The sequence below is a fragment of the Jaculus jaculus genome, chromosome 12, assembly GCF_020740685.1.
Source record: "Jaculus jaculus isolate mJacJac1 chromosome 12, mJacJac1.mat.Y.cur, whole genome shotgun sequence".
Taxonomy (NCBI): domain Eukaryota; kingdom Metazoa; phylum Chordata; class Mammalia; order Rodentia; family Dipodidae; genus Jaculus; species Jaculus jaculus.
In genome coordinates, this window is record NC_059113.1 from 41461921 (window position 1) to 41482335 (window position 20415).

A 20415-nucleotide genomic window follows, 5' to 3' on the forward strand; every position below is an offset into this window, starting at 1 on the left:
TCTAGCCCAGAGTAATCTGGAATTCACTATGGAGTCTCAGAGTGGCCTCAAACTCACGGTGATCCTCCTACCTCTGCCTCCTGAGTGCTGGGATTAAAAGCGTGCACCACCATGCCTGGCTCTCTTTTGATTTCTTGAAGATAGACAGCCATTCTGACTGGAGTGCGATAGAATCTCAAAGTAGAAAGCAGTTTGATTTGCATTGCCCTGATGGCCAAAGATGTAGCACATGCTTTAGGTGTTTATTTGCCATCTGTATTTCTTCTTTTTTAAAAAAAAATTATTTATTTGACAGAAAGAGAGGGAGAGAGAGAAAAAAATGGGTGTGCCTGCAAAGTCTAAGGACCTAGGTTCAATTCCACAGTACCCACGTAAGCCAGATGCACAAGGTGGCACATGCGTCTAGAGTTCGTTTGCAGTGGCTGGAGGTCCTGGCATGCTCATTCTCTCTGTCATAAATAAATGAAAATATTCACTTAAAAAAAAAAAACATGGGCTGGAGAAATGGCTTAGCAGTTTAGGCGCTTGCCTGCAAAGCCACAGGTCCCCAGTTCAATTCCCCAGGACCCACATAAGCCAGATGCACAAGGTGGCACATGTGTCTGGAGTTCATTTGCAGTGGCTGAAGACCCTGGCATGCCCATTCTCTTTCTCTCTTGCTCTCAAATAAATAACTAAAAATAAAATATTTTTAAAAAGAAGTAACTCACAGATCATTCTGAGACTACATAGTGAATACCAGGTCAGCCTGGGCTAGAGCAAGACCCTACCATGAAAAACTAAAAAAAATTTTGTTTTAATTTTTAAATTTTTATTAACATTTTCCATGATTATAATAAAATATCCCATGGTAATTCCCTCCCTCCCCACCCCCACACTTTCCCCTTTGAAATTCCATTCTCCATCATATTACCTCCCCATTACAATCATTGTACTTACATATATACAATATCAACCTATTAAGTATCCTCCTCCCTTCCTTTCTTTTCCCTTTATATCTCCTTTTTAACTTACTGGCCTCTGCTACCAAGTATTTTCATTCTCACGCAGAAGCCCAGTCATCTGTAGCTAGGATCCACATATGAGAGAGAACATGTGGTGCTTGGCTTTCTGGGCCTGGGTTACCTCACTTAGTATAATCCTTTCAAGGTCCATCCATTTTTCTGAAAATTTCATAACTACATTTTTCTTTACCGCTGAGTAGAACTCCATTGTATAAATGTGCCACTCGTCTGTTGAGGGACATCTAGGCTGGTTCCATTTCCCGGCTATTATAAATTGAGCAGCAATAAACATGGTTGAGCATGTACTTCTAAGGAAATGAGATGAGTCCTTTGGATATATGCCTAGGAGTGCTATAGCTGGGTCATATGGTAGATCAATCTCTAGCTGTTTTAGGAACCTCCACACTGTTTTCCACAATGGCTGGACCAGATTGCATTCCCACCAGCAGTGTAGAAGGGTTCCTTTTTTTCCACATCCCCGCCAACATTTATGATCATTTGTTTTCATGATGGTGGCCAATCTGACAGGAGTGAGATGGAATCTCAATGTAGTTTTAATCTGCATTTCCCTGATGACTAGTGACGTAGAACATTTTTTTAGATGCTTATATGCCATTCGTATTTCTTCCTTTGAGAATGCTCTATTTAGCTCCATAGCCCATTTTTTGATTGGCTTGTTTGAATCCTTAATATTTAACTTTTTGAGTTCTTTGTATATCCTAGATATTAATCCTCTATCAGATATATAGCTGGTGAAGATTTTTTCCCATTCTGTAGGTTGCCTCTTTGCTTTTTTCACTGTGTCCTTTGCAGTGCAAAATCTTTGTAATTTCATGAGGTCCCAGTGATTAATCTGTGGTTTTATTGCCTGAGCAACTGGGGTTGTATTCAGGAAGTCTTTGCCAAGACCAATATGTTGAAGGGTTTCCCCTACTTTTTCCTCTAGCAGTTTCAGAGTTTCAGGTCTGATGTTAAGGTCTTTAATCCATTTGGACTTAATTCTTGTGCATGGAGAGAGAGAAGAATCTATTTTCATCCTTCTGCAGATATATATCCAAAAGATATATATCAAAACACCATTTGCTGAAGAGGCTGTCTCTTCTCCAATGAATATTTTTGGCATTTTTATCGAATATCAGGTGGCTATAGCTACTTGGGCTTACATCTGGGTCCTCTATTCTGTTCCACTGATCGACATGTCTGTTTTTGTGCCAGTACCATGCTGTTTTTGTTACTATGCCTCTGTAGTATAGGTTAAAATCAGGTATGGTGATACCACCAGCCTTATTTTTGTTGCTCATTATTATTTTAGATATTTGAGGTTTTTTGTGATTCCAAATGAATTTTTGGATTGTTTTTTCTATTTCCATGAAGAAAGCCTTTGGAATTTTTTTTCTTTTTTTTTTTTTTTTTTTTGGTTTATCGAGGTAGGGTCTCACTCTGGTCCAGGCTGACCTGGAATTAACTCTGTAGTCTCAGGGTGGCCTTGAACTCATGGCGATCCTCCTACCTCTGCCTCCCGAGTGCTGGGATTAAAGGCGTGCACCACCACGCCCGGCCCAGCCTTTGGAATTTTAAAAAAGTAACTTGGGCTGAGGATATGGCTTAGCAGTTAAGCCTGTGAAGCCTAAGGACCCCAGTTTGATTCCCCAGGACCCATGTAAGCCAGATGCACAATGGGTACATGTGCCTAGAGTTCCTTTGCAGTGGCTAGAGGCCCTGGCATGCCCATTCTCTCTCTCTATCTGCCTCCTCCTCTCTCTCTTTCTCTCTCTCTCTCTCAAATAAATAAATAAGGGCTGGAGAGATGGTTTAGTGGTAAAGCACTTGCCTGTGAAGCCTAAGGACCCTGGTTTGAGGCTGGATTCCCCAGGACCCACGTTAGCCAGATGCACAAGGGGGCGCACATGTCTGGAGTTCATTTGCAGTGGCTGGAAGCCCTGGCGCCTGTTCTCTATCTGCCCCTTTCCCTCCCTCTCTCTCTGTAACTCTCAAATAAATAAATAAAATATTTTTAAAGTAACTTGCATTTCTAATATACAATGGAAAAGAGGTTTGAAGCAGAATTTCACTCTAGCCCAGGTTGACCTGGAACTCACTCTTTAGCCCCAGGCTGTCCTTGAACTCACTGTGGTCCTCCTACTTCAGTCTCCTGAGCACCGGCACTAAAGGCACGTGCCATCATGCACAGCACCTTAAAAAACCCTTTATTTGTATGTGATTGTGTGTTTGTGCATGTGTACGGATGTATATGATGTGTGTGTATGGGCACATACATTCCACCATGCATGTGGGTGTCTGAGGACATCCTCAGAGTGTTTGTCCTCTTCTACCTTGCTTGAGACAGGGTATTCCTTTTTTCTTCCACTGTGTGTGCACCAGTCTAGCTGTTCTGTTAACTTATGGATTTTCCTTCCCAGTGCAGTAAGCGTGTTGGGATCAGATGTGTGTGCTGCTTTGTGTCTGGCTTTACATCGGTGATAGGAATGAAACTCTGACCATCAGGCAAGAAAGTATGGACATTTAAATGCTAAGCCATCTCCCTAACCCATTTAAGTTGCTTCTTGTGAACTATTTGGTCACAGCAAGAAAAGTTGGGTATGGTGGCACATACCCTTAATCCCAGCACTAGGGAGACAAAGGTAGGAGGATCACCATGAGTCTGAGGCCACCCTGAGACTACATAATGAATTCCAGGTCAGCCTGAGCTAGAGAGAGACCCTACCTCAAGAAGCCAAAAAGATAAAAATAAAAATGAAAGAGAAGTAACTAAAACATGGTCCAAGGTTAAAAGTCCATACTTGGGGCTTGAGAGATAGCGCAGTAGTAAAAGGTGCTGGTTTGCAAAGCCTGACAACCTAGGTTCAATTCCCCAGGGCCTATGTAAAGCCAGATGCACAAAGTAGTGCATGCATCTAAAGTGTGTTTGCAGTAGCAGAAGGTCCTGGAGTGCTCATACTTACTCACTTTCTGTCTCTTTCTATCTCTCTCAAAGAAAAATATTTTTTTAAAGTCCACATCTGGAGAGCTGGGTGTGGTGGCACACGCCTTTAATCCCAGCACTTGGGAGGCAGAGGTAGGAGGATCACCATGAGTTCGAGGCCACCCTGAGAGTACACAGTGAATTCCAGGTCAGCCTGGACCAGAGTAAAACCCTATCTCGAACCCCCCCCCCCAAAAAAAGGCCACATCTGATGATGCCTTTCTTGGTTTTTCTTTTCTTTTCTTTCTCCTCCCCTCTCGCTTTCCTTTTTTTTTTTTTTTTTTTTTTTTTGGAAGTGTCTGGGAAGGAACCAGGGCCCTTGTATGAGCTAAGCAAGAGTTTTACCACTGATCTCCATCCCTGCTCATGATTTTTAGAGACAGGGTCTCACTATGTAGCCTAGGCTGACTCTTAACTGGAAATTCTCCTGCATCAGCTTCCCAAATGCTGGGATGCTAGTGACTGATTTTTACCTTCTCCTTTGCTACTGACCAGAGGATCTTTTTGGCCTAGTGGCTGTTACAGCTTAGTGTGGGGCCAAGCCCTCTCTTTATGGCCCTCTACTCTATCTTCCAGGAAGGAGGATGAAGCAGGACTGTATTGGGAGTGGTTGAATCCCTGTCTACAGAGGGTAGCAATCCCTGCTGACTCAGATCTTTCCTCAGGCCATTGCTGGTCCATGACTCTCATGCTGCCTTCATAAAAATTCTGGAATTGCCCAGCATGGTGGCGCACACCTTTAATCCCAGCACTAGGGAGGCAGAGGTAGAAGAACTGCCGTGAGTTCGAGGCCACCCTGAGACTCCATAAGTGAATTCCAGGTCAGCCTGGGCTAGAGTGAGACCCTACCTCGAAAAAAAAATAATCTGGAATTATGAGCTGGAGAGATGGCTTAGTGGTTAAGGTGCTTGCCTGTGAAGCCTAAGGACCCATGTTTGACTCTTCAGATCCCACATTAATCTGATAGACAATGTAATGCAAATGCGCAAGGGTGTGGTGACACACACCGTTAATCCCAGCACTTGGGAGGCAGAGGTAGGAGGATTGCCATGAGTTCGAGGCCACCCTGAGACTACAGAGTGATTTTCAGGTCAGCCTGAGCTAGAGTGAGACCCTATCTCGAAAATGCAAAAAAAAAAAAAGAAAAAGAAAAAGAAAAGGTCAGGGAAACCAACTGCCCTCTAATTTGACTGGAGGCCTGCTCCATGGAAGGGAATACATCCCTGATACTGAAAACCTACAACAGGGGTAGTCATGAGCCCTAGGGGTGTAATGTCTGCTGCTGTCTGGCTAAATGTATATACTATGCTCACCAAACTGCCCAGTAAGCACTTCTCTTAATATTTATACTCGTATATAAATGCTATTGTCACTTTTGGTTAGAGAACCTTCTCTTTTCAGATGGCAGTAACCTTGGGATGACTCAGAAGGCACCATGGTGCTAAGAAGAAGTGACAGAGGAGTATTCAGCATTAAAATTCCCTATCACACCTTCCAATTGCAGAAGAGGTGGCAGAAAGAATGTAAGAGCCAAAGGAAGGGTAGGACTCCTTACAATATGCTCCTCCAGACAAAAAATGACCTGGATATCCATGACCTCACAGTGCCTGACACTACCTACACAAGACTATCATAATAGGAGGAAAAGATCATGACATCAAAATAAAAGAGAGACTGATTGAGAGGAGGAAGGGATATGATGGAGAGTGAAGTTTCAAAGTAGAAAGTGGGGGAAGGGAGGAAATTACCATAGGATATTGTTTACAATCATGGAAGTTGTCAATTAAAAAAAAAAGGCTAGTCCCTTGGGCTTACCCCCCCAAAAAAAAATAATTCTGGAATTAGAGGCTGAGAGCACAGTTAAGTGGTACAGTGCTCGCCTGGTATGTGCAAGGCCCTGGGGCTCCATCCCTAGAGTTTTGGTTTTGTTTTGTTTCTTTTTTTGAGGCAGTATCTCAGTCTAGCTCAGGCTGACCTAAAATACATTATGTAGTCTCAGGGTGACCTCGAACTCTTGTCAATCTTCCTACCTCTGCCTCCCAAGTACTGGGATTAAAGGCATGCGCCACCATGACCGGCATGTCTCCATCCCTAGGAGTGAAACAAAACAAAAAGTTTCACTCAAAAATTGTAGAATCTGGCCGGGCGTGGTGGCGCACGCCTTTAATCCCAGCACTCGGGAGGCAGAAGTAGGAGGATCGCCGAGAGTTCGAGGCCACCCTGAGACTACAGAGTGAATTCCAGGTCAGCCTGAGCCAGAGTGAGACCTTACCTCGAAAAACCAAAAAAAAAAAAAAAAAAAAAAAAAAAAAAAATTGTAGAATCTGGGCTGGAGAGATGGCTTAGTGGTTAAGGCGTTTGCCTATCTCTTTCTCTCTCTCCCTCTTTCTCTCTCTCAAATAATAAAATAAAATATATTTTAAAAAATTATACAATCTTGGCTGGAGAGATGGCTCAGAGGTTAAGACACTTGCCTGTGAAACCTAAGGACCCAGGTTTGATTCTCCAGTGAAAGGCCCAAGAATTCAGAAGCCCAGAAATACTATCACGCTCCAAAGGGAGCTTAAGCGGGCCCCTGCATACCTCAAACTCCAGGCTTTACTCTCTGTTGGAAGCAAGTAAAGAATCCCTCTTCTCATTATATCAGAGCCCGCTCCTAATATAAAACTAGGTAAAAAGGGCATGAGATAGCCCTCAAGGATGAAAAATGAGTAATGAAGTGAACCACTTATTTGGTTTCTGTAAATAGCCTGCACCATAAGCCTTAGTAGCCCACACCATAAGCTGTAGCAGCCTGCCTCAGACCACCAAGGTCATAGGAGACTGATACCACACTCTGCTACTCCCACCCAAGGACCTGTGCAAATGCTGACCACCAAGGTCATAAGAGACTGATTGGTCCATGAGGGGATTGAACAAATTAAACTAATTGGCTTAGAAACTATGGAGTGGCACAAACTGACTGGCTCGCACCCCGCGGGCTCCTGATATTAAAAAAATGATTGGTCTAATGCACAGGCTTTGTTAGAAACCCTATAAAAACTGTCCCGTTCCTGCATTTGGGGCTCTGCAGTCCTCTACCCCTGTGTGGTGTACGACTGTGGGCCCCAGCGTGCTTGGAATAAAATCCTCTTGCAGTTTGCATCAAGACTGCTTCTCGTGAGTGATTTGGGGTGTCGCCATATCTGGGCAGAGCATGGGGTCCTTGTTTTGGGGGTCTTACATTTGGGGGCTCGTCCACGATTTGTGACCACCCCTCACACCCGAGAACCAACTTGGAGGTGATGGGGACCCCCCTGGAATGAATGTGTGCTGGCCAGTGTTTCTGTTCTGAGTATCTGTTTTCTGGGACATCTGAATATGTTGTCTGGGATGCATGCTTTCAGTTTTCGGTTTGCAGCCATCCTCTCGGACCATAAGGAACAGAGGACTGTGATCAGCAGACATGCTAGGAGGATCACAGGCTGCCACCCTGGGGGACGCCCCAGGAGGTAAGGAGAACCAGGGATGCCTGGTGGTCTCCCATTGTTGGTCAGAGGACCGAGTTCTGTTGTCAAGGTGGAGGGAGCCTCTGCGGCCGTCAGACCCTTTTGCCTGATTGTGGAGGATGCGGACGGGCCGCTGATGTCTGAATCTGTTAGTCTCAGTTGTGTGCGTTGTTGTCCTTTGTGTCTTTGTTTACAGTTTTTGTCATGTGACAGACGATGATAAATGCCCTTAACTTGACTCTTGACCATTGCATTGAAGTTAAGTCTAGGGCCCATAATTTGTCAGTTGAGGTTAAAAAGAGACCCTGACAGACGTTTTGTGCCTCTGAGTGGCCAACTTATAAGGTTGGATGGCCGTCAGAAGGAACCTTTAATTCCGAGACTATTCTGGCTGTTAAAGATATTATTTTTCAGAATGGACCAGGCTCCCGTCCCAACCAGGAAGGATTTGATGGACAACCCCCCGCCATGGGTCAGGCCATGGCTGAATAAACCAAGGAACTCAAGCTCCAGAGTCCTGACTCTCGAAAATGCAAAAAAGCCCTCTCCTGAGGGAGCCAGACCTCCCCCTCGCATCTATCCTGAGATTAAAGAGCCTCCGGCTTGGCCGGAGACTCAGCCTGCCCCTCCCCCCCTTACCTAGTCCTGGGAGCCAAGAGAAGGCCCCTCCACCCTTCCCAATCCTCCGCCCTCCGCCCTTCCCAATCCTCCGCCCCTCACCCTTCCCAAGCCTCCGCCCTCCAGCCTTCCCAAGCCTCCGCCTCCCAGCTTGCCCAAGCTTCTTCCCTCCGCCCCTCCCGAGCCCCTGGAAATGGGAGGGCCGGCCACAAAGACGCGGAGCTGGAGAGATGCTACCCCGGAGGGAACAAATAAAATCGTAACACTACTGCTATGTGAGGCAGGTCCTCCCATGCTGGGGGGCCAACTACAACCCCTCCAATATTGGCCTTTTTCCTCTGCAGATCTTTATAACTGAAAAGCTAACCACCCCTCCCCCTTCTTCAGAGGAACCCCAACACCTCACGAGGCTGATGGAGTCTCTTATGTTTTCTCATCAGCCTACTTGGGACGATTGCCAACAGCTGTTGCAGACACTCTTCACAACCGAGGAACGAGAGAGAATTTTATTTATTTATTTATTTATTTATTTATTTATTTATTTATTTATTTATTTATTTATTTGAGAGCGACAGACACAGAGAGAAAGACAGATAGAGGGAGAGAGAGAGAATGGGTGCGCCAGGGCTTCCAGCCTCTGCAAACGAACTCCAGACGCGTGTGCCCCCTTGTGCATCTGGCTAACGTGGGACCTGGGGAACCGAGCCTCGAACCGGGATTCTTAGGCTTCACAGGCAAGCGCTTAACCGCTAAGCCATCTCTCCAGCCCACGAGAGAGAATTTTAATAGAGGCCAAAAAAAAAAAAAAATGTCCCTGGGGCCAACGGGAGGCCCACGCAGCTGCAGCATGAAATAGACATGGGGTTCCCTCTGACTCACCCTGTTTGGGACCACAATACGGCTGAAGGTAGGGAGAGCTTAAAAATCTATCGCCAGGCTCTGGTGGCAGGTCTCCGAGGTGCCTCCAGAAGGCCCACCAATTTGGCCAAGGTGAGAGAGATGCTGCAGGGGCCAACGGAGTCTCCCTCAATGTTTCTTGAGAGGCTCATGAAAGCATTTAGGAGGTTCACACCCTTGACCCCACCTCTGATATTCAAAAAGGCTCAGTAACATTAGCTTTCATAGGACAGTCAGCTCCTGATATCAGAAAGAAACTTCAGAGATTGGAGGGATTACAGAAAGCTGAGCTACATGATTTAGTAAAAAAGGCAGAAAAGGTATATTACAAAAGGGAGACAGAAGAGGAAAAGGAGCAAAGGAAAGAAAGAGAGAGAGAAGAATGCGAGGAGAGACATGAGAAAGAGAGAGAGGAAAGGGAGGATAGGCGCAATAGACGACAAGAGAAAAATCTGACCAGGATCCTGGCCACAGTGGTAGAAAACAAAGGAAAAAGAGAAAAATATTCAAAAGTTTAGGCCCTAGGAAGATAGGGAACCTGAGCAACAGGACCCAACTTGATAGAGATCAATGTGCCTGTTACAAGGAAAAAGGACACTGGGCAAGAGACTGCCCTAAGAAGAATAGCAAAAGACCTAAGGTCCTAATCCTTAAAAAAAATAAAGACTAGGGAGGAAGGGGCTCAGAGCCCCTCCCCGAGCCCAAGGATTCAAGAACTCCCCAACCATCTTTGATGAAGCCCTACACAGGGACCTAACCAATTTTAGAGTTCAACACCCCCAGGTAACCCTCCTTCAATATGTTGATGACTTACTCCTAGCAGGAGCTACCCAACAGGACTGTCTAAAAGGTACAAAAGCATTATTACTGAAGCTGACTGACCTTGGTTACCGAGCCTCAACTAAGAAGGCCCAAATATGCAAAAGAGAGGTAACATATTTGGGTTGCTCCTTGCGGGATAGACAAAGATGGCTGACAGAGGCACAAAAGAGGACTGTAGTACAAATACTGGTTCCAACTACGGCAAGACAAGTTAGAGAGTTCCTGGGGACAGCTGGGTTCTGCAGACTATGGATCCCATGGTTTGCAACCCTAGCAGCCCCCCTCTATCCACTAACTAAAGAGAAAGGAAAATTCACTTGGACCTCTGAACACCAGGGGGCATTTGATGGCATCAAGAAGGCACTATTAAGTGCGCCTGCCCTAGCCCTCCCTGATGTGATTAAACCATTCACCCTTTACGTAGATGAGCGTAAGGGGATAGCCCGGGGAGTCCTAACCCAGTCCTTAGGGCCATGGAGAAGACCCATTGCCTACCTATCAAAAAAACTTGACCCTGTGGCTAGTGGATGGCCTATATGTCTAAAAGCCATAGCAGCAGTGTCCACGTTGATCAAAGATGCTGATAAACTAACTCTAGGGCAGAGGATAACTGTCATTGCCCCCCATGCCCTGGAGAGCATTGTCCGGCAGCCCCCAGACCGATGGATGACTAATGCCCGTATGACTCACTACCAGAGCCTGCTCCTCACCGACAGGATAACGTTTGCCCCGCCTGCCATCCTCAACCCCGCTACTCTTCTCCCTGAAGAAACTGACGAGACAGTGACTCATGACTGTCATCAACTGCTGGTTGAGGAAACTGGGATCCGAAAGGATCTCACAGATGTCCCACTGACTGGAGGAACGTTAACCTGGTTCACAGATGGGAGCAGTTACATTGTAGAAGGTAAGAGGATGGCTGGGGCGGCGATAGTAGACGGAACACGAACAGTCTGGGCCAGCAGTCTGCCATAAGGAACTTCAGCACAAAAGGCTGAGCTCATGGCCCTCACACAGGCCTTATGACTAGCTGAAGGAAAGTCTGTGGATATCTACACGGACAGCAGGTACGCTTTTGCTACTGCACACGTACACGGGGCCATCTACAAACAGAGAGGGCTACTTACTTCAGCAGGGAAAGAAATTAAAAACAAAGAAAAAATTCTAAGTTTACTAGAAGCTCTACATCTACCCAAAAGACTGGACATTATGCATTGCCCTGGCCACCAAAAAGCCAAAGATTTTATCTCCAAAGGGAACCAGATGGCTGACCAAGTGGCCAAGCAGGCTGCCCAGGGGGTCAACCTTCTGCCCATAATAGAAAAGCCAAAGAACCAAAAGAGTGAGCAACGATATACCCCAGGTGACTGACAAGAAGTTAGAAAGTTAGGCCAGTTCTCCAAAACTCCGGAGGGGGCCTGTTTTACCTCAGAGGGAAAAGAGATTCTACCTCAAGCGAAGGGACTAGAGTACTTTCAACAAATACACCGCCTAACCCATCTGGGGGCCAAACATCTACAAAAACTGCTGCAGACGTCTCCTTACCATATTCTGAGGTTGCCAGAGATAGCTGGCTCAGTAGTCAAGCATTGTGTACCTTGCCAGATGGTCAATGCTAATCCCTCAAGAATGCCTCCTGGGAAAAGGCTAAGGGGAGACAGCCCAGGTGCTCACTGGGAAGTGGACTTCACTGAGGCAAAACCAGCTAAGTATGGCAATAAGTATTTACTAGTTTTTGTAGACACTTTTTCAGGATGGATAGAGGCTTATCCTACCAAGAAAAAAACCTCAACCGTGGTGGCTAAAAAAATACTAAAAAAAAAAAATTTTCCCAAGGTTTGGGATACCCAAGGTAATAGAAACAGACAATGGTCCAGTCTTTGTTGCCCAGGTAAGTCAAGGACTGACCAAAATATTGGGAATTGATTGGACATTACATTGTACATACAGACCCCAAAGTTCAAGACAAGTAGAGAGGATAAATAGAACCATTAAAGAGACCCTCACCAAATTGACCACAGAGACTGGCGCTAATGATTGGATAGCTCTCCTACCCCTTGTGTTCTTTAGGGTTAGGAACACACCCGGACAATTTAGACTGACCCCCTATGAATTGCTATATGGGGGGCCTCCTCCACTGGTAGAAATAACCTCTATACATAGTACTGATGTGCCGCTTTCCAAGCCTCTGTTTTCTAGGCTCAAGGCGCTCGAGTGGGTGAGACAACGAGCGTGGAAGCGACTCCGGGAGGCTTACTCAGGAGAAGGAGACTTACAGGTCCCACATCGCTTCCAGGTGGGAGATTCGGTCTATGTCAGACACCACCGCGCAGGAAACCTTGAGACTCAATGGAAGGGTCCCTACCTCGTCCTACTGACCAAGGATGGTTTGAGGGATGGTTCAACAAGTCCCCCTGGATGACTACTCTGCTTTCCACCCTGATGGGACCCTTGATGGTTTTGCTCCTGATGCTTTCAGTTGGGCCTTGCATACTAAATAAGATTTTTACTTTTGTTAGAAAACGAGTGAGCGCGGTCCAGATCATAATACTTAGACAACAATACAAGGGCCTTCAGGGCAAAGAAAAAGCTTACATTTAGTCCTTCCAAGTTCGAGGATTAGAACTATTAACAAGAGAAAAAGTGGGAAATGAAAGGCCCAAGAATTCAGAAGCCCAGAAATACTATCACGCTCCAAAGGGAGCTTAAGCGGGCCCCTGCATACCTCAAACTCCAGGCTTTACTCTCTGTTGGAAGCAAGTAAAGAATCCCTCTTCTCATTATATCAGAGCCCGCTCCTAATATAAAACTAGGTAAAAAGGGCATGAGATAGCCCTCAAGGATGAAAAATGAGTAATGAAGTGAACCACTTATTTGGTTTCTGTAAATAGCCTGCACCATAAGCCTTAGTAGCCCACACCATAAGCTGTAGCAGCCTGCCTCAGACCACCAAGGTCATAGGAGACTGCTACCACACTCTGCTACCCCCACCCAAGGACCTGCGCAAATGCTGACCTCCAAGGTCATAGGAGACTGATACCACACTCTGCTACTCCCACCCAAGGACCTGTGCAAATACTGACCACCAAGGTCATAAGAGACTGATTGGTCCATGAGGGGCTTGAACAAATTAAACTAATTGGCTTAGAAACTATGGAGTGGCACAAACTGACTGGCTCGCACCCCGCAGGCTCCTGATGTTAAAAAAAATGATTGGTCTAATGCACAGGCTTTGTTAGAAACCCTATAAAAACTGTCCCGTTCCTGCATTCAGGGCTCTGCAGTCCTCTACCCCTGTGCAGTGTACGACTGTGGGCCCTAGAGCGCTTGGAATAAAATCCTCTTGCAGTTTGCATCAAGACCACTTCTCGTGAGTGATTTGGGGTGTCGCCATATCCAGGCAGAGCGTGGGGTCCTCGTTTTGGGGGTCTTACACCAGGTCCCACATAAGCCATATGCACATGGTGGTGCATGCATCTGGTGTCTGTTTGCAGTAGCTAGAGGCCCTGGTGCGCCCATTCTCATTCTCTCTCTGTCCTCCTCTCTATCTCTAATATACAAATAAAACATCAGCCTCTAGGATCGTGGCTGCAGGCGTAGGACTACATTCACGGGTTTTCCTGGCGACCGAGAGTCGGAGCCTGTGTGCCAGCAGCCTGGAACCCAGAACCTGCCCTGGAGCCTTGCACAATCAATCCAGACTGATGCCGATGCCTTCTAGAGGGACAGAAATGCAATCCATCTGGGGTACAGCTGAATTTTGAGAGGCATTAATGTCTTGGCGTCCACCGAAGGACTGCTGGGACTAATTCACTTGGCAAACTTGTGGTCAGCCATACTTCAAATCCCCATTGTCCTTGGCTATCGCCCAAGATTGGCTTACAGAAGAGATGAAATGTGGTCTGGGGGTGTTATGACTATCAACGACTTCCAAGAGAAAGGGGACCTCCTCGGAATCACCCCAGTGATGGCTACCATAGAGTAGTTAATATTGTGCCAAATAAATCACCTCTGCTAGAAAAGAAACCACCACTCCTAGAAAAGAGACCACCTCTTTCTAGACAGATCTGATGAAGGAAGCTACAGGAGATATTACAGTCATGTTGATTACTGAGAATATGACGCAGGCCAGTTTTTCTCATGATCAAAGAAGTGGTCCACCTCACAGAGGAGATGAAGCTGGCTATAGATGGACCAGAGATGATCATTCCATAAGCCGACAGCCTGACTACAGAGAATCACCTGTAGGCCAGAAGACTCCCCGCACAGCAGATCTGGCTCCAGTGTCAGCAGTAGAAGCTATTCTCCAGAAAGAAGCAAAGTGTACACTTTCCATCAATCTCAGCATAGAAGTAAGGAGAGGCCCATCCAGTCTTTGAAAACATCAAGAGACACTTCACCCTCAAGTTCTTCAGCAATTTCTTCATCAAAGGTGTTAGATAAATCAAGCAGGCTAACTGAGAAGGAACTTAGTGAGGCTGCAAGCAAATGGGCTGCTGAAAAACTAGAAAAGTCAGATGAAAATAATTTGCCTGAAATTTCCGAGTTTGAGACGGAATCCACAGCACCCTTGTTTATTGATCAGACAGGAGAACCCGAGGGGGACACAGTGGATGGCACAGAGTTGTTTGAAGACAGCCAGTTGACCAGTCGCTCTAAAGCAATAGCATCAAAAACCAAAGAGATTGAACAGGTTTATCGACAAGATTGTGAGACTTTCGGGATGGTGGTGAAGATGCTGACTAAAAAAGATCCTTCATTAGAAAAACCCATTCAGTTTGCACTGAGGCAGAATTTACATGAAATAGGTGCCAAGTGTGTGGAAGAACTCAAACGTTGCATTGCAGAATATATTTCTACTCAAGATTTTGGAGAGCCTTTTTAGGAGAATTAGTGTTGATGCCAAAAAGAAGTTTATAGGTCCTTCCTCGGATTGTGTGAATCCTTAATATTTTGTGATAAAGAAAAATACTTTATTATAACTGGCCATTTCTCTTATCAAATAAACATCTAAAGTAGTCTGTTTAAAATATCTGAATCATGGGCTGGAGGGACGGCTGAGTGGTTAAGGCACTTGCCTGCAAAGCCAAAGGACTCAAGTTCCATTCCCCAGGACCCACATTACCCAGCTGCATAAGGGGGCGCATGCGTGTGGAGCTCATTTTCAGTGGCTGGAGGCCCTGGAGTGCCCTTTATCTCTCCCTTTCTCTCTCCCTCTTTCTCTGTCAAATAAATAAATAAAAATAAATTATTAAAATATCTGAATCAAAAATGTTTTCTACATGGACAGTCTGCTAATATATATTCATGCCCCTCCCTCTAAAACATGATGGTCATTTAAAGCTTGAAAAAGCAGTTTTAGGAGCAGTTTTCTATACTTAACACATGTTCTTTAGTCTTCCACAATATGGTCATTTGGTCACAAGTGTCATATATAGTTAGAAATCATCCCACTTCAACAGTAGTCTGTTTGCATTTCATGTGAGTGATCCTATGTGAGAATGTTAGCAGTTTGAGTTGTGATTCTATAGATTTAGGCTTGCTTTTCTTAATGTAACACTTCACAATGTCAAGGTTTCCCATCCTAATGAATTAGTACTTTGGTGTCTTAGAGAATATTTGCTTTGAGAAGAATTCTCAGCCAGTGATAAAACAGCATTTAAAATCTCTACAAAAGACCTCTGAGAATAAAATACTGATTTTCCAAGTACATGAACTGAGTGCATCTATTCCACTAAAATACTTGTGAAACTTTGGACCATGCTGTGTGATGTGTAGTTTTAAACAACATTGTAGATAAGATTTAGAAGATGGAAGAGAGTTTTAAGGTTAAGATTTCTCAGAAACCCTTCTGATCATTACAGGAAAACATTAATAGGCCCATACTCTGTATTAAAACTAACATGCTCATAGATTATTCTATTAATCTCTGTGATCTCAGTTCCTTGTTCTGTGAATCTGAAGAGGTTCTCAGCTCTTCAGAAGTATTTCTGAAAGAAAGAAAGAAAGAAAGAGAGAGAGAGAGAGAGAGAGAGAGAGGGAGGGAGGGAGGGAGGGAGGGAGGGAGGAAGGAAAGAAAGAAAGAGAAAGCAAGCAAGCAAGCAGAGAAGGCATTGAGGTCAGCGTTGCTACACCTTACCTCAAGAGTGAACAAGTTACTTAGGAATCCCCAGCAACCAATAGGGGAGTCCTCTCATTTCCTGGCCTCTTCCAGCAGCACAGTGACATTGAACCAAAATACATAATTTGTGACATTAGTGAGGAAACCTTAAAAAATCATGCTTTTTATTAACTACCCAGTTTCATTATCTTCCTGTCCTTTATCCATTTTCACTCTATTCTCACTTCAATTCCATCATTTAAAAAAGAAATTGAGATAGAGTCTTACTATGTAGCTCAGGCTGGTCTCAAGCTTTCCATGTAAATTTCCACATGGACTTTGAATTTATGATTCTCTTGCCTGAGTACTAGAGTTGTAGGTATGAGCCATCATGTCCAGCCATCTGCCATTACTTTGTGGTTTCTATTGATATTATCAAAAGAGCTACCCCAAAGTACATACAGATTATATTAAAAGTAGAAATAGAAGTATAAATAATTCTAATGGATCTGTAATGGATGCTTGAAATATGTATTAAGCTACTTCAAAAATTAAAAACTAATTGAGGACAAGATTTTTTTAAGTTTCCTAAATGAGACCACTTGAAATTTTTATTTTTGCCTTTGATAAGTTAGACATATCTAACTTTTCTAAAACATGATATTCTCCCTAAATATAAACAGTGATTTACTTGCTACTCATTTTTAGAGAGACTTAAAAAGATACTGCCATTATTTTTTCTTCCCAGGGTTTTTCTTTTCTTAAATATTCTAGTCCCAGGAGTTAGTTCTTCTAATCAAGGTGTTACTAGTTTAAATATAAAATTTGAGAAACTACCAGTTTGCCAAGTTGTTCACTTGGTAGAAATTCATGAGGAAGGAAATCTAATAGATACATTTAAATATCAGTTCAACACACAGTTTCTTCCTCTTCCTTTTGTTCACATTACTGTCCACACACAAAGCTGTTTATAGCTTGCCAACAGTCTTCTTCTCCTAGGCGTGACAGTGTTAAATATGTTTGTTTTGCTTTTATTTTTTTAAAGTCCAATTTTAGGATCAATAAATTCAGATGTGTACTAGAATATTTATTTTGCAAAATGTTTTAATTAAAGTGATTTGTAAATTATCCGTTGTTTTTGAATATACCTAATTGATGTGATAAAATTTTCATTGTCTTACCATAAAGCCCTGATGCTCAACATGGGGGAAGCAGATATTGTAAAGCTTTTGTGAACTTTAAAAATGCAAAATAAAGCAACCAAGATGAAGTAAAAATAAATAAATAAATAAATCAGGGGAAAAAATTACAGAATCTGGGCTGGAGAGATGGCTTAATAGTTAAGGCATTTGCCTACAAAGCCTAAGGACTTAGGTTCAATTACCCAGTACCCATGTAAGCCAGATGCACAGGGTGGCACATGTATCTTAAGTTTGTTTGCAGTGGCTAAAGACCTTAGTGCACCCCATTATCTCTATCTGCCTCTCTCTATGTAATAAATAAAATAAAATAATAAAGCATTATAGAATTTAGATGGCTGGGGTGGCACATGCCTTTAATCCCAGCACTCTGGAGGCAGCAGTGGGAGGATCACCTTGAGTTCGAGGCCACCCTGAGACTGCATAGTGAAGTCCAGGTCAGCCTGGGCTAGAGTGAAACCCTACCTTGAAAAACAACAAATAAAAAAAAAAAAAATCATAGAATTTAGCTCATAGGAGGACCCCATGAGTTAAAGGCAAACCTGGAATTACAATTACAGAGTGAGTTTCAAGTCAGCCTGGGCAAGAATGAGACCCTACTTCGGAAAATATTTTCGAGGTAGGGTTTCACTCTAACTCAGGCTGACCTGGACTTCACTATGTAGTCTCAGGGTGGCCTAGAACTCATGGTGATCGTCCTACCTCTGCCTCCTAAGTGTTGGAGGCCACCATGCCCGGCTTAAAAAACATTTTTATTAATTTTCAAGGGGAGAGAGAGAGAGAGAATGGGTGTGTCAGGGCCTCCCGCCACTGCAAAGGAACCTCGGAAGCATGAGCCATCCTGTGCATCTGGCTTTATGTGAGTACTGGGGAATCAAACCCAGGCCATCAGGATCGGCAGGCAAGAGCCTTAACTACTGAGCCATCTCTCTAGCCCCCAAGAATTTTTTTGTTTTAAGTTGAACGTGGTTTTACTACATACAGTGCACAATCTAAAAACTAGAGGTTTTTTTTAAAATTTTTATTAGCATTTTCCATGATTAAAAAAAATCCCATGTTAATTCCCTCCCTTCCCCCCCCCCACTTTCCACTTTGAAATTCCATTCTCCATCATATTACCTCTCCATCACAATCATTGTACTTACATATATACAATATCAACCTATTAAGTACCCTCCTCCCTTCCTTTCTCTTCCCTTTATGTCTCCTTTTTAACTTACTGGTCTCTGCTACTAAGTATTTTCATTCTCACGCAGAAGCCCAGTAATCTGTAGCTAGGATCCACATATGAGAGAGAACATGTGGTGCTTGGCTTTCTGGGCCTGGGTTACCTCACTTAGTATAATCCTTTCAAGGTCCATCCATTTTTCTGCAAATTTCATAACTTCATTTTTCTTTACCGCTGAGTAGAACTCCATTGTATAAATGTGCCACATCTTCATTATCCACTCATCAAAACTAGAGGTATTAGCCGGGCGTGGTGGCACACGCCTTTAATCCCAGCACTTGGGAGGCAGAGGTAGGAGGATCGCCATGAGTTCTAGGCCACCCTGAGACTCCATAGTGAATTCCAGGTCAGCCTGGGCTAGAGTGAAACCCTACCTCGAAAAACCAAAAAAAAAAAAACAACAAAAAAAAACTAGAGGTATTTAATCCAACCAATATGAAAACTAACATCCAGGAATTGAGGGGGTAGTTCAGTGGTAGAAAGCATACTTAGTATGCACAAGGTGCTACATTCTATCCATAGCACATATACACACACAAAAGTAACTTAATGTAGGACTGACTGGAAAGATGGCTCAGCAGTTAAGACACTTGCCTATAAAGCTTAAGGACCAACATTCAATTCCCCAGTACCCACATAGAGCCAGAAGCACAAGGTGAAACATGCAAAAGCCCTGGTGTACTCATTCTCTCTCTCTCTCCCTCTCCCTCTCTCTCTCTCTCTCTCTCTCTCTCTCTCTCTCTCTCTCTCTCTCTCTGCCTCTCATAAAATATTAAGCTGGGCATGGTGGTTCACTCTGTAAGCCCAGGCTGGCCTTGAACTCATCGGATCCTCCTACCATCTAAATTCTGTAACTTTAAATTTTTTTTTAATTTTTCTGTTTTATTTAATTTTTTAAAATTTGAGAGAAACAATGAGAGAGAGAGAGAGCGACAGTGAAAAAGGGTGCATCAGGGCCTTCAGCCACTGCAAAGGAACTCCAGAAGTGTGCATCTGGATTATGTGGGTCCTGGAGAATTGAACCTGACTCCTTTGGCTTTGCAGGCAAGCACCTTAACCTCTAAACCATCTCTCCAGCTGCCAGCACCGCCCCCCCTTTTTTTTTTTTTAGTTTTTCAAGGTAGGGTCTCAATCTAGCCCAGGCTAACCCGGAATTCACTGTGGAGACTCAGGGTGGCCTCGAACTCACAGCAATCCTCCTACCTCTGTCTCCCAAGTGCTGGAATTAAAGGCGTGCGCCACCACACTTGGCTCTGGCTCCTCCCCACACCCTGTTTTTTGACAGAGGGTCTCACTCTAGCCCAGGATGACCTGCAATTCACTGTGTAGTCTCAGGGTGGCCTTGAACTCACAGTGATCCTCCTACCTCTGCTGGGATTAAAGGCATGTGCCACCAAGAAAGGTTTGAAAATGTTTTTTAATCCCAGCACTCAGGAGGTAGGAGGATTGCTGTAAATTCCAAGACAGCCTGAGACTACATAGTGAATTCCAGGTCAGCCTGCGCTTCAGGGAGACCTTACCTTGAAAAACAAAACAAAGAAATGTCCAGTTGGGCGTGGTAGCACACGCCTTTAATCCCAGCATTTGGGAGGCCACACCCTGAGACTACATAGTGAATTCCAGGTTAGCCTGATCTAGAGTAAGTCCTTACTTCAAAAAACCAAAATTTTGTGCTCACTTCAGCAGCACATATACTAAAATTGGAACGATACAGACAAGATTAGCATGGCCCCTAAAAAAAAAAAAAATGTCTATGGATACAACCAAGATATCTTTCAGTATATGAATGGATAAACATATAATGGGACATTATTTGCTAACAAAAGAAATGAGTTATCAGCCAGGATGTATCATGCATCTATAGTCCTAACTCTTGAGAGGGTGGGGCCTAAGAATCTCTAGTTCAAAGACAACATTGGGAACTTGAGAAATAGCTCTGTGTTGAGCCAGGTGTGCTGGTGCATGCCTTTAATCCCAGCACTAGGTAGCAGGATCACCGTGGGGTCAGGCCCACCCTGAGAGTACATAGTGAATTCCAGGTCAGCCTGGGCTAGAGTGAAACCCTACCTTGAAAAA

The 20415-nt window shown here is 44.2% G+C and overlaps 1 non-coding gene and 1 pseudogene across 1 annotated transcript; both read left to right on the top strand.

The window, feature by feature from the left end:
• The first annotated feature begins 13718 nt into the window (after nucleotides 1-13718).
• On the top strand, nucleotides 13719-14733 carry LOC101616339 (annotated as a pseudogene).
• Nucleotides 14734-20009: 5276 nt separating this feature from the next.
• LOC123453878 lies at nucleotides 20010-20115 on the top strand. Its single transcript, XR_006633053.1, has one exon. It is a non-coding gene; the product is annotated as a U6 spliceosomal RNA (small nuclear RNA).
• Nucleotides 20116-20415: the final 300 nt, after the last annotated feature.